Here is a 13,463-nt window from a genome sequence, read left to right as displayed (position 1 = left end):
TAAGTCTTTTAAAAGTGTCTCACATTTTCTAAAAAATAGTTTGAGCAATTTATACTTGTATATACTTAAGAGTTTAGGATAGAAGTACTTACAAAGACTTAATCTAATGTCTTGAAGCTTTATCTTCATTTGTCTTCATAAGTCATCTTCCTTTTCTTCTTTTTGGTGATGTTGGTGTCTTCATCAAAACTGTGCCAAGGTTAGGAGCAAGATCTTCTTCACATAAATAAGGGGCTATGATCCCCAATTGTAGACAAAAAAACAATAACATAAACCACAAGATGAGAGTTCATTCTTTTCATCCTATTAGAGAAAACTAAGGCTAAGAGTGATCTACAATGGAGTTGCATACAAGGACCTAAATTCGCTTCATAGAAGGGTACACACTTCTTATAAATAAGGGGTTATGATCCCCAATTGTAGACAACAAAACAATAACATAAACCACAACATAAGAGTTCATTCTCTTCATCCTATTAGAGGAAAAACTAAGGCTAAGGGTGGACTACAATGGAGTTACATACAAGGATCGACATTCGCTTCATCCTATTGGAGAAACCCCAATTTGAAGGCTAAAAGAACCTACATGTTCTATTATGAACATGGATTTGTATACAATGATAAATGACATGGAGTTGATGGATACATGATGAAGGATAACACAAAGTTCATTCACCATATTCTCAATGAATACATTAAGGAACCCTTCCATTATAGTTTTGTATATCTTCTTCATTATTTGACATGAAAGATTTTGGCTATATATGGTGATAGTGTTCATTATCTTTAATATGTATTATGTATATTTAAGTATATTTAAAGTCTCCCAACTATATAAAGTGTATTATAGATTTTTTTTTCTACACTAACAAACTCTAATAAAAAAAATCTAAATAAATATGTTTGAATATCACCTTTAGATTTGATTTTAGAATAATAACACCCTAATCAATCTTAACAAATCTGTTTGATTTTAAGATAACCTAATTCATTTATTAACAATCTTTTAACAAGGATTTGTTTTGTTATTATCAAATATTGTGGATAGAAAAAAATAGTATCAAAGAACTTAATATATATTTTCAAAAAATGGCTGGAGAATCAAATTGGCCCAACAAATGAAACCGATTGAATTTGCTAAACAACAGAGTTCATAAGGTTCCATTGTTACTATTCTTCTTGAAAACCATATGCATAACTATGAAATGTAGATAGAAGTCACATGAATCAAGTGGTTACCACATTATAACTCATCAAAAGTGTATGAAGAAAAGCACAACAAAAGGATATGGACAAAACAAATGGACGCCCAAAGTTGAAGCCAAAACTGACAGGACATCCCTACCTCACATGCATTCTGTGGTAAGTGAAACCATAATTCACAAGAACTTTACCACTCAGCTACCCTTATTTTTATTAAGGGCCTCAAAATTTATGCCGTTCTCGCCAATTGTAATACTAAGTAAATAATCTTAATTATCATACATTAGTATAGAAAATGTAGCATTATTATTTATTAGTATCTCACTGTGACAGCTTAAGTTGAGTCGACGTCAATTTTTTGTCTTGTTCCCACTGAATCTTGAAGCCTTTCTGTTGCATGCCACAATGAATCCAGAGCTTCATGATGTTATTGTCACATTCACGGGAACTAATGCCATGGATTTTACATGCACTTCTTCATCCTTTGTGATTTTGAACTTAAATTTGAATGCTTGAAACATAATTCCAAATTCCAAAATTGACAGCTATCACAAACAAATACAATTGATAGACATAAACTACTTCTCACGTCTCTCTTAAGGGAGCAAGCAAACGAGTTTATATAGCGAGTTAAGATTATAAGAGTTTAAAAATGATAGTGGCTTAATTATGATTTTTTCTTTTATGAAAGTTGACTCTATTTTAATTTTCGTCCTCAAATTCTTTTACGTTTATAAATGTTTCAAAATTTTGATTTTATTATTAGACGGTAGATAATTAATTTTATTACAACTGGTTATCTCAACAATTAATAAGCAATATACCATCAATGTTGTTAAACATGTCATCATTTATGCACTTATTAAGATCAATTTTTTGTTGACATTTAAGTACTGATACCAGCCAATAAATTTTTAAAGACTATATATTTTCTATAGAAGTTTAAAATGATAAAGAGTTTTCTAACTCAAATATGAGTTAATCCAAATAATTTATTATATAGACAAAAATCGTTACATATGATAATATAATAACGATCTAAATAATCAAAAACAAGATAACTAAATATAACTAAATCTCTTATAAGATAATGCATATCAATCAAAAATATCTAAAAGACTCCTCACGCTAAAGCTAAGTAAATTTTAAACTTGTTATAAATAATTCATTTCAAAATAAAAATAATCAAATAATTATATGGGTTTCATAAAATTCGTTGAAAAATGTTGTGAACTATAAAATCTGTATATGTAATTAATATTGAATGATCGTCGATATGAGAAGAGAAACCATTGGTATAATCACTATTGAAATGATTGTCGATAGAAAAAGACGTCATTACTGACATAATTATTCAATTGGAGAAAAAAGCATCATCAAAATGCACGTTAGTAAGAATAGAACATAATTGTATAATCACTATTGAAATGATCGTCAATGGGAAAAAATAACTATCAATATAATTCATCAATGGTATAAAAATATGCATTACTAGAATGATAGTCCATGTGAAGATTACCACATATATAAATAAACAAAAGAAAGTAATTTGGTGTATACTAAAAGTGCAAAGAGTCAAGACTTGCATATTTGAAGTTGACCTTGGTTTTGATGAAGACGATGGACATACAAGAAAGATTGAAGATCTTGCAACAAATAACAAGCCGAAAACTCAAGGATGATATTTATAGACTTAGGGCTTCATAATTTTACTTTACTACAAGTCTTAAGATGATTGCCTTAGATCAAGTCTAGGTTAGGTAAATCTAGGCGAGAGTCTCACAAGAACTTAAATTGAACTAGACTAAAATTGAGACATAACATCTAGAAATCATATGATAAGTAAGCTCCTGCATATACATACATTGTTTTGTGCTTTAAATGTATAATATATTTGAAAAGCATGTACTACATGATCACATTTCATATAGGTAGTTTACCATTCACCAAAAAACAACTGTTCATACAAGATAATCGATTATCAAATTACAGTAGCTAACCAATCTGAAACCTATGGTGCGTTAATCAATTAAGTCATTGGTTAATCGATTAAGACATAACAAAAAATCAATTTTTAACAAGCTCGTTAATCGATTAAGACACAATATAATCGATTAATGACAACATCAGTGTGGTTTCTATAAAGACTGTAATTCTAGCCCATATGACATAAGTTGCATAAATCGAAAATAATTTTGAACATACATTTTCATACATTGCATTAGAGTGAGAAATTGCATTAATAGAGCTTATACAGTGAGAACATTCTGAATAGGGCTTAGATATTCCTATTATTGCATGTATCTCTAGGTTTTTCAATGCATTGCATTCTTGCATAGGTTTCATGATTTCTTTTAGAGGGAAGTGAGAAAAATCTTTTTCTGAAAAAAGTGCAAATCATTTTTACGAGAACCCCTTGCATTAAATTTCATTTAGATTAGGTTCTTGTGGTGGATTTTTCCGCTTAGAGTTTAGATTGAGTTCAATTGTTGTATCAGAATATTAAGTACTCAAGAAAACTCATAAAAACAGTGACAAACAAGGAAGTTGATCTCTTGATTAGTAGTTTCACCTGAAGAGAGATCTTGATAATCTTCACAAGAGACTAGGAGGTCTTGGTTCGAGCGATACCTAGGTTGGAGCCGAATCGAGAAAGGATAGGAGATCCTAGTAGGCGAGTTAGATAGGTCAAACCAAGGTTGTTGAGCTCATATGTGCCAAGAAAGAAGTACCTTAGTTTTTATTGTAATTGGAAGTGTGCATATAAACAAACACAATTTCAACAGTGAAGAAAAATCTCTCAAGATTAGAAATGGAGGCTTGGATGTAGTTTGTAGTGAACCGCAAACAAACCAAGATAAAAATTCCTTGTGAACAATTTTTTATCCCTTATCTCCTTTACTTTTGATCTTTACTTTTTTGTTAATTGATTAATTCTGAGTTGTCTGTTATAATTTGTATCTTTATCATTATGTAACTTCATTAATCAATTGATGGTATAAAGATTGGTAATTGGTAACTTTTGTGCAAGAAACAATAAAATCAAGAAGTGTAAGATTCAGGATAATTGATTATGCACAAGGATAATTGATTATCCACAAACATAATCGATTAATTCCAAGCACTGGTTAATCGAATATAACCAAGCTTAATCGATTAAGTGTAGTAGTTTTCAGTTCTGCGCAATATATCGGAAAAGCGGAGAAAGTAACCGCTACACCTATTCAACCCACCCCTTCTAGTTGTGTTCTGACCTGCTAGTATCCAACATATACGATTTAGAATGATAATGATTGATCAAACTATTGATATTTGTTTATTAGGATGACTATTACATGAAATTTGGAATTGTTATGTTAAAACATAATAATATACCCTAACAAGAATGTGACACAACATAAGGAGTGTGACCAATTGAAGTTCCGAATTTTCGGGAACTCGACAATGAAATAGTGATAGGACATGTCAAGAAGGATAAAACCACTCTTATATCATGTAGACGTTTACGGTGATAAAGAGTAGTCAAACTCAAATATTCGTTAGTCCATATAATTTATTATGTAGGCAAAAATTCATACAAATGATAAGATAATTATGATCAAATGATAACTAACAAATTAAACAAAACTAGTTAAATACAGATAAGATAATGCTATATTAATAAAATATATCTAACACTTTTATAGTCTAAGCTTGTTAGAATAACTAACTTAAATTATAAAAGAAATTTTTATTTTAAGAAAAAGAAGCATTTTTAAAAAAGTTTCAAATGTGATGCTTTGTTCGTTTTTACATATTATAGTCATACATAAATATAAACATAATTTAATTTCTCTAATTCTACCAGCTTGCTTACTCTAATTTGTTCCATTCCTAATTGGTTTTAACTTGCTCACTCCACGCACTAACTTATTTTGGATTTTATTTTAGTATATAATATTTATGTAATGTTAGTATAAAGATTTATACACACTCAATGCATCATCATAATGTAATAGTAGTGTATAAAACTCATATACAATGTTGGTGTATATATTGTTTTCTCTTTATTTTATTTGAAAAGTATCCATCTAATAGGTACTCACATGTTCAAATTTAATACCAGCTTTCATCATTCTTCAAATCCTTGGAGTTGCAACTGGAATTATCAGTAATATGAGAAACACAATGTTCTGAAACATCTTGATTGTGCACTGCATTTTCAGGCAAAGCTAGATTTTTTATATGATAATTTTCTTCGTTTTCTTCAGGATGTATTGAAATTGAACTAATTAAGAATGACCACTATAATTTTCACATTCTCCGAAGAATCAGAATGCACAGATTGCACTGACATGGATGGTGTGTTGATAGATTCAAGCTTCTTCTTTAAAAATTGAAGTTTCCTTTCAGCTTTATCTCTTAATTTGATCTCTTGTCTAAGCAACTTTTCCAACATAATCAACTGTTCACCACCCCAAAAGAAATTTTCAATTTTATTTTTATTTTTGCTTAGAGAGAGAAAGAGAAAATACAGAATGTTTGGCAGACAAAAAGGCACACAAAATAGAATAGCAATGTCGTTTTCTTTCCTTTACCATGATGATCTAAAACAATGTCACAAGAGAAAAGTGAATGAAAATTTCTTTGAGAAATGTTATATTCTCTAATAAATCTGCTCACAAAATTTTCAACATGTATAGAATAATAGTTAAATCATAAATGTTAAAGTAAAAAATTAATTAACATTATGATATATAAATGAAGGGAATATTTACTAGTGCCCTGAACGCATTAAGTAAGAAATTTAAAATAAAACCTTACTTTAGAAAAATGATATATAATGTGATTCCGATGGAATGTTTCTAGTTTATGATCTGATGCATGCTTTAGTTCACTCATTAATATATAAGATGAAGTAAAAAGAAAGATTTATAAGAAGATATAAAATGTAAAATATAAAATGCGAAATATAAAATATAAAATTTCCAAGTTCATAATAGATTAAGAAATTTACCGTGTTGCCCATTGATTTCGCTTTCTTTTCTGCTGCCCTTGAACCTGTCTCTCTGCCAGTAATATCCCTCCAAGGCATTCCACTTTATTCAAATTCCTTTAACTCCTTCCATTTTCTTGCTGCTGAAATGACCCATTGAAAACTGTGATTCCATTTGTTCTGCCACTATGATAGTGAGAAAATGAGACAATTCATAAGAATTACCTCTATATCTGGATCTTGGTTGCTTATTTTCCGTTCTTTCAAAACAACTAGTAAATCAACAAGATTTTGATCTAGTTGTTTAAGGCTTCCCCATATAGATAATGTAAAGAACATCATGCTCGTCACCTTGACACGGTTTTGATGAATGCACCAACATCACATAAAAGAAGAAAATGAAGAATACTTATGAAAACGATGAAGACAAAACTTTAAGAATTTAGAATCTAAGTCTTTAGGTACTTTTATCCTTATACTCTAAATATACAATTAGTACTAATGCTCTAAAGTATTTTAAAAGAAAATTGATAAACACAAGTATAAATAAAAACAATTTTCAAAATACTATGTAACATGTTACTAGATCTAAGTAACATATTACTGTGACTAAGTAACAGGTTACTGTGACTAAGTAACATGTTACCAGAACTAAGTAACATACTATATGAGTGAGAAACAAGTTATCCAACAAAAAATGACCAGGGTAATCAATTACACCTTTTGAATAACCGATTACACAACACGGTAAACAATTACTCTGTTGGACAGAACAACTGGATAATCGATTACAACCCGTGAGTAATTGATTACAGCCTGTGAAAATCAATTACTCAGTTAGACAAAATATTTGAGTAATCGATTACTGAGAGCCGTTGCACCAGTTTTCAGATTCAAACTACACAACTTTCAACCCAAACGTAATGGTTTCATTCCAATCAATTCCTACCTTTTCGTAGAGGTGATATGGCTGATTGGAAAGTCTATATAAAGGCATTGAAACTCATAATTCATAACATATAACTCACATACACAATCTAAACTTTTCTGAAATACTTGCTCTACACTTCTCACAACTTGTTCTTAACATTCATAATATATTTTCTGAAGTTGCCTTAAGTGTTGTTTCAAAGTCATTCAATCCTTCTGAGAATTAGTACTAAAGTATACAAAGAGTTATTGGATTGCAAGAGTTTATAGTTTCAAATCTTGTAAAGGAAATCCTTGTATTTGTTAACGTTTTCTTCATTCAAAATATTGAATTACTTTCATTCACAAGGGTGTGATAAGAAATGGGATAAAGTCATTTGAAAAGGGTGTTTTCCAAAGAATGATATAGGTATTAGAGAGTGAGTAAGGTACAAGGAAATCTCGGGGTTAGAAATTGTAATTGCTACTCTTAATATCTAGTGAAGAAATCTCTTGTGCTGCAAGAGTACTTGACGTAACCTTCAGTGGATAAGAAGGTGAACCAGTATAAAATCCCTGTGTACTCTCTTCTCCCTTAACTCCTTAAATTTAATTGATATTTTCTGCTTAACTTTTCAACTGCTATTAACTCTTGAATTTTGCAGAAAAACCTGTCATAGTTTTTAAACAGCTAAGTTACCCCCTCCCTCTTAGTTGCCATCTCAGTCTTACAATTGGCACCACAGCTTTTTTGAGTAAATTATTCTCAAAACGGATCCCATTTTTAAGATAGACGCAAGATCATTTATAGGAGAAGGTTCCAACATCAATCGCCCTCCAAGCTCTGTTAGAGAATGCTACGACTTCTGGATGATCATAATGAGAATATTTATAGAATCTCAAGATCTCGACATTTGGAACGCAATTGAGGAAGGACCCTATGAACCCTTCACATTTGTCAATAATGTGAGGAAAGTGAAGCCGAAATATTCATGGAATGATGAAGACAAAAAGAAATTACAATACAATCTTAAAACAAAAAACATCCTCACTTCAACACTTGGCATTGACGAATTCTTTAGAGTATCCAACTGCAAATCTGCTAAAGAAATGTGGGATACTCTAGAAACTACACACGAAGAAATTGGGGAAGTCAAAAGGTCGAGACTCAACACTCTCTCCCAAGAATACGAAGACTTGAACTTAAAAGTTCTAAGATCACTCACCAAAACATGACAACCAAAAGTAACAGCCATTTCTGAAAAGATAAGTTTATAAAAAATGTCTTTGACTGCTCTATTTGGTAAATTGCGAGAACATGAATTGGAACTCAGCCAACTTGACTAACATGAAGAGCAAGAAACGAAGAAGAAGGATATCTCTCTAAAATCAAAGACAAATAGATATGATTCATGAGGAGATGAATCAGAAAAGGAAAAGATGGAAAACATGAGTCTTTTTGCAAAGAAGTTCAGTAAGTTCCTTAAAAGGAACAAAGACGCTAAAAGTGGACACATGAAGAAATTTACCAAGAACAATCACGCCTCCACTTAAAACCAAAACTTGACATGTTTTGAATGTGGTAAGCCTGGTCATATGAAGATGGACTATCCCAATCTGAAAAAGAATGCCTTCAAAGGCAAGAATGAAATGAGAACTGGACGAAGAGCCTACATAGCTTGGGAAGACAATGATACCAGTTCTGCCTCTTAACCAGAAAATGAAGAACAATCACATCTCTCACTAATGGCATCTCACCACTCTGATGATGAAGAGGAAAATTTGAGAGCCGTCTGTAATCTATGGTACTTGGACAACCACTGTTCAAAGCTCATGACGGGCGACAAAGATAAGTTCTCTATCCTCACTCTAAGGGACAAAGGCTATGTCACATATGGTGATAAAAAGAAAGGAAAAATACTTGGAGTTGGTAGAATCGGTAAACCACATTCAACAACTATAGAAGGAGTATTATATATCGAAGGACTCAAGCACAACTTGTTAAGCATAAGTCAACTATGCAACAAAGGATTTCATGTGGCGTTCTACCCTGATAAATGCATCATAGAAAGTAAGGTTCTAATAACTCTAAACTAATTGGTAAGAGGATAAATAATATATATATGATTGACATAGATTCTTCTTTACCAATAAAATGTTTAGTTACTAATAATAATAATGATGCATGGCTTTGGCATAGGAGAATTGCTCATATTCATATGGATCATTTGAATAAACTAATTAAGAAAGATTTCGTTGTTGGTTTACCCAAAATTAAGTTTGTTAAAGACAAACTATGTAGTGCTTGTCAAATGGGTAAACAAACAAAAATCTATTTCAAACCTAAGCATATGGTTTCTTCCGATAGACCATTGTAGTTAATACACATAGACTTATTTGGCCCCTCAAGGACCAAAAGTTATGGTGGTAACTACTATGCTCTTATTATAGTAGACGATTATTCAAGATATACTTGGACTCTATTCTTAGTTCATAAGAATGAGGCATTCAACGCCTTTAGCAAATATGCTAAAAGAGTTCAAAATGAAAAATATCTGAAAATCGCTGCTATAAGAAGTGATCATGGGGGAGAATTTCAAAATACTTCTTTTGAAGAATTGTTTGATGATTTGGGTATCAATCACAATTTTTCTGCTCCTAGAACACCACAACAAAATGATGTAGTATAGATAAAGAACCGGTCCTTAGAAGAACTTGCTCATACAATGTTGAACGAAACTAATCTCCCAAAATACTTTTGGGTTGATGCAGTTAGTACGACATGTTATGTTTCACATAGTGTTCTTATAAGACAAATTCTCAAGAAAAACCCCTATGAACTCTTTAAAGGTAGAAAACCAAACATTTCTCATTTGCATGTATTTGGCTGTAAATGTTTTGTTTTAAATAATGGTAAAGATAACTTAGGCAAGTTTGATGCAAAAGTTGATGAAGGGCTCTTCCTAGGCTACTCTCTTACGAGTAAAGCTTACATAATTATCAATAAAAGAACTCTAGTCATGGAAGAATCTGTTCATGTGTCTTTTAATGAAACCAATCCTATAATAAAGGATGAGTTAACTCTTGATGAAGAGGACTTGCCAAGTTCCCCTTTAAAAGAGGATTGTTTTACCAATACAACAACCAATATTTAGAATTTGGAAATGGTTGATACTCTATCTTCTCAAGAAGAGCATACTCATTCTGATTTACCCAAAGAATGGAGAACTCATCGAGACCATCCTATTAACAACATCATTGGTGACATAAGTAAGGGTGTCGCTACTCGCTTAAAGCTAAATGATGCTTATTTAAACATGGCTTTCGTTTCTCAAATAGAACCTTCCAAGATTGATGATGAAATCGAGGATGAACACTGGATTCTTGCTATGCAGGAAGAGTTGAACCAGTTTGAGAGAAATAAAGTTTGGGAACTTGTTCCTAGACAAGATAATAGGCATGTTATAGGATCTCGTTGGATATTCCGTAATAAATCATATGAAAATAGAATTATTGTTAGAAATAAAGCTAGACTGGTAGCACAAGGATACAATAAGGAAGAATGAATAGATTTTGATGAAACCTTCAGTCCTGTTGCTAGACTTGAAGCTATTCGGTTGTTACTTGCATATGCTTGCTCTTTAAATTTTCAGTTATATCAAATGGATGAAAAAAGTGCTTTTCTAAATGGTTATATACAAGAAGAAGTGTTTGTTGAACAACCTCCAGGTTTTGAAAACTACAAACATCTATCTCATGTGTATAAACTAAAGAAAGCTCTCTATGGCTTAAAGCAAGCTCCTCGTGCTTTGTACAATCGTCTAACAAACTTTCTACTTGAAAAAGGTTTTACGAAAGGAAAGTTCGACACTACACTCCTTATGAAGAAAATAAATCATCATACTCTTCTCGTTCAAATATATGTAGATGATATTATTTTTGGTTCTAGTAATGAAATTTTGTATAGTGATTTTGGAAAAATGAGGCAAGGGGAGTTTGAAATGTCTATGACGGGGAAGTTAAATTACTTCCTTGGATTACAAATCAAACAACTCGAGGATGGTATTTTTGTGAGTCAATCTAAATATTGCAGAAACTTGCTTAAAAGATTTGAAATGGATGACTACAAGCCAATTGCCACTCCTAAGTGTTCTAGTACATACATTGATATAAATGAAGCCGGAAAATGCATTGATATATCAAAGTATCGAGGTATGAATGGTTCCTACTATATTTAACTACCAGTAGACCTGATATAAAGTTTAGTGTCTGTTTGTGTTCTCGGTATCAATCAAAACTAAAAGAGTCACATTTAGTTGCTGTCAAAAGAATCATTAAATATCTAAAAGGCACAACTAATATAGGATTATAGTATCCAAAAGGAAGTATATGTGATTTGGTTGGATATTCAGATTCATATTTTGCTGGATGCAAAACTGAGAGAAAACGTACAAGTGATATTTGTCATATATTAGGAAATGCACTGGTCTCATGGTCATGCAAGAAACAAGCTTGTGTTGTCCTAAGTATTACTGAGACATAATACATAGCAATAGGTAGTTGTTGTACCCAAGTGTTGTGGCTTAAACAATAATTACGAGAATATGGCTTAGATTTAGGATGCTTTCCCCTAAAATGTGATAATATGAGTGTTATAAATCTCACAAAGAATCCAGTAATGCATTCTAGAACCAAACACATAGATATAAGACATCACTTTCTTAGGGACCATATCCAAACGAAAGACGTATTTGTAGAATTTGTTGATACTCATGACCAACTAGCAGATATATTCACTAAACCTTAGGCAAAATAACCTTTATATAAAATTAGAGGTGGATTAGGCATACTTGATGAAGCATACTTCTCTTGAATGTTTATTCATGATTATATGTTTGCTTCATTGTACTTATATTATGCTTACTTGTACTTAAAATTGCTTAATTCTATTCAAAAATTTCAAATTCTTGGGTATGTAATCGATTACATATGATTCGTAACCGATTACCAGGTATCAGTATGCCTGGAAATTAGAAATTCTGGGTTCAGTAACCGATTAATCTGGAGAGTAACCAATTACAACAAATAGCAGGAATCTTCAATAACCGATTATCCTCCTGTGTAATAGAGTACCTAAGATGTGTGTTTGAAATCTGGCAATATTTTTTGTTGAGTAACCGATTATTCAATTTAAGTTATCAATGACTCTGACCAGTATTTAAGTTTCCCTCCTCATTTTTCAAACACTTCTTCCTCCTCCTCAAATCCTCATTTTCGTGTCTACCCTAGATTTTCTCTAAAATCTTCATTTTTGATCCGATTTTTGTGATTTTTGACTCGTTTCATATCACATTTTCAATTCTAAACACTTATATTCCACAGATTTCGTGTTTAGTGGCCTTAATAAAAAAAATACCCAAATCTCTCAAACCTCAAAACCTAACTTTTCCAAAAACTCAATCAATGGCTTCATCATCAAGATTTAAGAAGCAACATATCAATGTGTCTCATAGGAAGTAAGGAGCTTCATCTTCTCGCAAATGATGAACAATGCAATTTTTTCTCAAAGCATTTTCTTGGACGCTCCATCTTTGCTCCTAAGTATGGTAATATCAGTAACTTTGAGTTTGAAGATTTTCATTTCCCTACTCTTCTAAGGAAACAAGATATTTTTTATTTTTGTGAGAAATCAAATGCCTATTATCCAGAACTTGTTAAAGTATTTTACTGCATCTTGAACTTTAGGAATAATCATCGAACATCTTATGTGAAAAGAAAAGAATTTGTCTTAGATGTGAAGACATTCAGTTCAATATGCTGTAACATACCTTCCTAAGATATCATAAAAGATTTTGGTCTTGCATGCGAATGAGATGATTATGATAGAAAAGGGTTCTACTACTCTATGTGTAGATTCTCTAAAAGGGAAATAGAAATGCGCAATCAACTGACTTTAGGTGAAACTGTAAAGAGTAGAGATATCCTTGTTGTAGGAAATCTCAATCTCGAAGATCGTTTGCTTCATTACTTTTCAAGCTATGTCATTCTTCCAAATTATTCAAATCATTCTCAAATCAATGACATGGAACTGCAATTGATGTATGCTCTTAAGCATAATATTTCAATCAATTGGGTTAACATAATAATGAGACATATGTGTTATGTTCGAGATACTCACAACCCTTTGCCTTATGCAATCTTCATAACCAACATACTTGAGCATTTTGGTGTATCCACTGCTGGTGAATCCAAAGTCACACTTGATACATGCGATAGTAAGATCGATGTGGATGTGATCCACAAAATGAGTTTCTTTCGAGATCCCATTTATAGACTCTATAAGCATCAAAGTGATAGACAGGCTGCACCTGCTGAT

General features: G+C 31.7%; 1 pseudogene; it reads right to left on the bottom strand.

The window, feature by feature from the left end:
* Positions 1,290-12,842, bottom strand: LOC109359837 (annotated as a pseudogene).

Source organism: Lupinus angustifolius, chromosome LG11 (genome assembly GCF_001865875.1).
Source record: "Lupinus angustifolius cultivar Tanjil chromosome LG11, LupAngTanjil_v1.0, whole genome shotgun sequence".
Lineage (NCBI taxonomy): Eukaryota > Viridiplantae > Streptophyta > Magnoliopsida > Fabales > Fabaceae > Lupinus > Lupinus angustifolius.
The sequence above is the reverse complement of the archived record's forward strand: the minus strand, read 5'-3'. Positions and strand labels throughout refer to the sequence as shown.